This window comes from Mercurialis annua, linkage group LG3 (genome assembly GCF_937616625.2).
Source record: "Mercurialis annua linkage group LG3, ddMerAnnu1.2, whole genome shotgun sequence".
NCBI classification, from domain to species: domain Eukaryota; kingdom Viridiplantae; phylum Streptophyta; class Magnoliopsida; order Malpighiales; family Euphorbiaceae; genus Mercurialis; species Mercurialis annua.
In genome coordinates, this window is record NC_065572.1 from 58223476 (window position 1) to 58228410 (window position 4935).

Below are 4935 nucleotides of genomic sequence, written 5' to 3' on the forward strand. Positions count from 1 at the left end.
AGTATATGCCGGGTTAGTACGTACAAGGTACAGAAATAATAAGCCCGAGAAAGTTGTAATATTTTACTAGTGTACATAAGTGTATGTTTGTATAAATGCTTCCTTTTGTAAGGTCATTATGTGATTGATGTTTCCGAAAATTTATTGTGATTTTACGCTTGCTGCGGGTTATGGAACTACAATTCCCATTCCCTAGCGCCGGTCTTGCCCGGAAATTTGGGTCGTGACAGCAATGCCGGAGTAGGAAAACTGGAAAGTAACTGGGAAGGACCATACTGAGTAACCAAGACCACCAGAAGAGGAGCATACCGCTTAGAGGCAATAGAGGGACATGAAGTACCTAGATTCTGAAATATAGAACACCTGAAATTGTATCATGAATAGAATGAAAGAAAATGTTGATGGGAAGCTACAAAAGTGCCAAAAAAAAATGCAACAACAACAAAAGGGGAAACAATTACCTAAAGGCAACGACCACCACACTGCGAAACATTTCTCAGAGAAAATAATAATACCAAACAATAAAATAAAGAATATGGGAGACATCTCCTACAATAAACTCGAGGAACATTCCTCAGAGGCAAAAGTACAACAGCAACAGTAAAACAACATGAGAAGCGGTCACCAACAAAGTCATTCAACCAATATAAATCAACTGGTGAAAAAAACTTAAACTTAAGATAGATACAAGAAGCAAAATAGAAGTCCAATATTGCCATAAACTACTTCCTACCAAAAGAAAGCTACAAGGCCATTACAAGAAAAATTAACCACCGTTAGGCGTATTCAGAAACACAAAACTCTCAGAAAGGCTTACATGCTGGGATCTGGCAAAGCTAAAGAGTGAAATGCAAAAGGAAAGGGGAAACCCAACGACAACGGAGGAAGGCATGGATGATTAACAGGAGCAGAGGGAACAAAAATAGAGGTCGAAACAAGAGCAACAGCCTCAGGCACAACGTTAGCCCGCTTGTGGTCCGTCCGCAAGCGTTGAGCCTCTTCCTTTAGCAAACGAGCATCAACAACAAGAAAGGAAGTGTCACCACCCGGATGCAAAGCAAGAAAATTCCCACGAATAGCCTTCCGATGTAATCTTAGCAACCGAGAGACAAGAAAGGCAGAGTCTTCCAAACTTTCCTCCGCAGCAGCATGATCGGCTTTGAGACGAGCAAGCTTACCTCGCATATCAACGTTCTCACGCCTTAAGTGGTCTTTCTCAATCAACGCCTATTTCGCCCGGAGATTAGAAAATGAGCGACCTGCCTTCTCCGTTGCCAATTCATATTCCTTCGCAATAAAATGCTGCTGGGAAGTATGAACACCATCAACAGCGGTTAGCAGCGTCTGACAAACAAAATCAAAAAGATCTTCACCCTCCAACAGTTGATAAAAGGACGGAGGCTCCATCATCCCAATAAAATGACGGATCTGGAAAAAGACGCTCAGATCATGGCAGTTACACACAAAGGGAAGAATCAGATGAGATCCCCCATGAGGAATAAGAGGGGGAATAACGGCTTCCTTGTAATACCCCGTACGTCTGGCGTTGCCAAAGTAGGCCACGTGTCCGATTTGAAATAATAAAGCGACTAGAAAAGAAATTATCGGAAGGATTTAATAAGGAAATATTTAAAGAAGAAATTTTAATAATTATAATGCCTAAAATAGTTTGACGGGACTAAAGAAAATCGTAAGAAAAGTTGGAATTTAAAATAAGTTAAAGTCCCTAAGAAATTGGAAAATAGAATTTTATTGCCCAAAAAAATATAATTTAAATAAATTATTGACGGGAATTGGTATTTAAGATAATAATATCGATTATTTGGATATCGATATTTATCAAATGAAAATAAAGACGAAAAAGTGATGGAAATAGTCATTTTCGCTCAAATTGGAAATTGAGCGTTTTTGGCCAAAATTGCCAAAATAAAATATCGGAAAAACGGTATTATGAGATATGGACTAATATTATTTATTTGGATATAAATAATACATATATTATTGATTCTAAATAATTAAGTGATCGATTGGCAAAAATGAGCAAAAGAAAAGTTAGAAATTGATGCGGTTTGAATCAATAACTTAAAGGACCTAAAGAGAACCTTTGCCAATCTATATATATTCATTTCATAGGAAATACCATCAGCAAAACATGAATTCCCAGCAAAGGAATAGCAGAAAATTCGTCATCTTCATCACCTCTTTTAAAGAAAACTTCAAATGGCCATGGGTGATTCGTTTTTCATCCGAATTTCGTGATTCTTGCGGCAACGGAACGAGGAGGACGATATCTACTGATCTATGGCATCAAATCAAGGTGAGGGAATTCATTTTAAATTAGGGTTTTCAGAACATTAAAGGTTGTTTTGGTTGATTTTGGTGTTAATGGTTAGAGGTTGATTGTTTGAGTTAAAATTGATGTTTTATGCCATGAATTATTGAGTTATAAGCTAAGTTTGGTATGGTGAGTTGTGAGAGTTGATGCCTAGCTGGTTGTGTATGTTGATACATGTTGTAGGGGCTGTTTGGAAGGTGGAAGAGCCACCCTATCGCTGGTTTCACGACCAGCGAAGCTTGCGCCGTGCTAGGCGTAGCACGGCAGCGAGCAAGGCCTGAACAGGCCTGGTGTGACGCACCAGGGCTGTTCATGGCAGCCCCTCCCCTTGCTGAACAGGGGAGGGCACGGTGGTAAGTATAGTGGGCTGATTCCACCCTTCGTTGGTGTTCAAATAAGTTAAGTTTTACGTCATGCACGAAGTTATGGAATTAGTAAACGAGTGTGACGTGAAAACAGATTTTGGTATGAAAATAGAATGAAAATGTTAGTGATTTAGGTTGATGAAAATTTCATGATTAGAGGCTGAATTATATGGTGTAGGATTGAGTTTTAAGGTTGTTTTAATCGACCAAAACGTTAAAGAGATAACTTAATAAATTGGACGTTTTGCAAGAATTTGCGCTGCGAAACAGCCATGTTGCGAGGGCAATATCTTGAGCTATATAGCCCCAAATTAAGTTCCGTTTATTGGTACGGAAACTTAAGGATGTCGTCTATAAATGTCTAAGTTTAAGTTTTTGCTAGTTTGGCCTCGAAATGGCTCAAATAATTCAGAACATTATGTTGCGTATAGCAGCTCTGAAATTTGGACAGCCCCAAGTTATTAACTTTAGAGCCAAATTCCGAAACCTTCGGGTACTTATCTCAGTCCGAGACCTAAGTGAAAGTTGTAGACGACGTTCTGAATATTAAGAATGTCAATTTTATTTAGTGGTCAGACTGTTTTAAGTAAACGGTTTCAATAGCCGAAGTTGGCTAGAAATCTAGTTTTGGATTAATTAATTATAGTTAGATTGTAATTAATTCGAGTTATTATCGAAATTGTGTAGACTTGACGAGACGACTACCAATGGAACCCGAAACTTACGGAACGCGAGATCGCTAGGTATTATCGAAGATTATGGATAGCAAGCGGTGAGTATATTTTACTCACTCTTATTATCGTATTAAAAACTATTTTATATATACTATATATTATTATTATTAAATGCATCGCCTTAGTTATTTGAGTTGAATTGTTTGATTTGGATTGTTGGTATATGATTGAATTATATTCAATTTGTTTGTTTATGGAGTGAACTACATTGTATTGGATTGACTTGTTTGATATATGAATTGTATTACTTTGCTTATGACTTGTCAATTATTTGCCAATGTGAGTTTGTATATGATCCGAAGAAACGAGCTACCTATTGGGCGTCAATAGGCCGTGTGATCACCGGTGTTTATGAAAGTCTAGATATTCGTACATAGATACGTTGATATGAGCTCATTAAATGTTGATCATATTTATAATTATGAAATGGAATATGTTTGGGTATTGGAAAGGAGGATTATAATTGTGGCAGATACGAGGTAACTCGGTCGAACTATCTCGGGACCCGTATCTGTTGGGTAACTCGGTCGAACTATCTCGGGACCCACAACTTGGGATTAAGCAGTGGCATGAGTAACTCGGTCGAACTATCTCGGGACTATGCCACATGGTAGCGGTAACTCGGTCGAACTATCTCGGGACCGTACCACTTGGATTAAGATGATTTGATTCGAATATGTTACGGATTAGGAGAGGTTAAGGAGTTTAAGATTAAGGTTTCGTTCGGATCAAATACTTGTATTTAGTGAATTGTTTGCAATTGCTGTGATTGTATATGTTGGAATTGTTTAAAAATATGATTGTATAAATATTTTAAAAATGTTTTTAAAATGCGATGCTTATTTTGATAATATGGTAAGTAAAGTATAACTCACTCAGCTTAATAGCTGACCCCCCAATAGTGTGTTTTTCAGGTACCTAGATTCTATACGTGGCTAGAAGTCCTTCTTTGATCAGAGGTTCCTTTGGGCTATGTACAGTCCCGACTTTCGTAGTTGCTGCAGTAGTGTGAGTATGACCGGTGTCGTGGCCTAGCATATTAACATGTTTTTATGATGTCTATAGTTGTTGTCATTAAATATACGCTTTGTTGGCTACGATTATTGTATTTGTTCCACGGAGGTAGATACCCGTGAAGTGACTTTGACACTAGTAGTTTATGCCGGGCTAGTACGTACCTGATACGGAAACGATAAGCCCGAGCAAGTTGTAAGACTTTACTAGTGTATATAAATGTATCTTTGTTTTGTTAAATGCTTCCGTTTGTAAGGTCAAGGTTTATATGATGATTGCGAAAAAGTTTTAGTGAATTTCAGGCTTGCTACGGGTTTTGGAACTACAATTCCCATTCCCTAGCGCCGGTCGCGGCCTTCGATTTTGGGTCGTGACAAAGGTGGTATCAGAGCAGTTGGTCCAGTTACCACTGCCAGTCTTTGAAAAGTGTCTGTTTGACCCTAAGTACCTAGGTACTAATGCAGCGTATAGAGTCGAGCCTTATTAA

The 4935-nt window shown here is 38.3% G+C and overlaps 1 long non-coding RNA gene across 1 annotated transcript; it reads left to right on the top strand.

The window, feature by feature from the left end:
• The first annotated feature begins 2134 nt into the window (after positions 1 to 2134).
• On the top strand, positions 2135 to 4688 carry LOC130015208 (uncharacterized). The gene is made up of 3 exons (XR_008790270.1): positions 2135 to 2317; positions 3388 to 3472; positions 4337 to 4688. It is a non-coding gene; the product is annotated as an uncharacterized LOC130015208 (long non-coding RNA).
• The last annotated feature ends 247 nt before the right edge of the window (positions 4689 to 4935 follow it).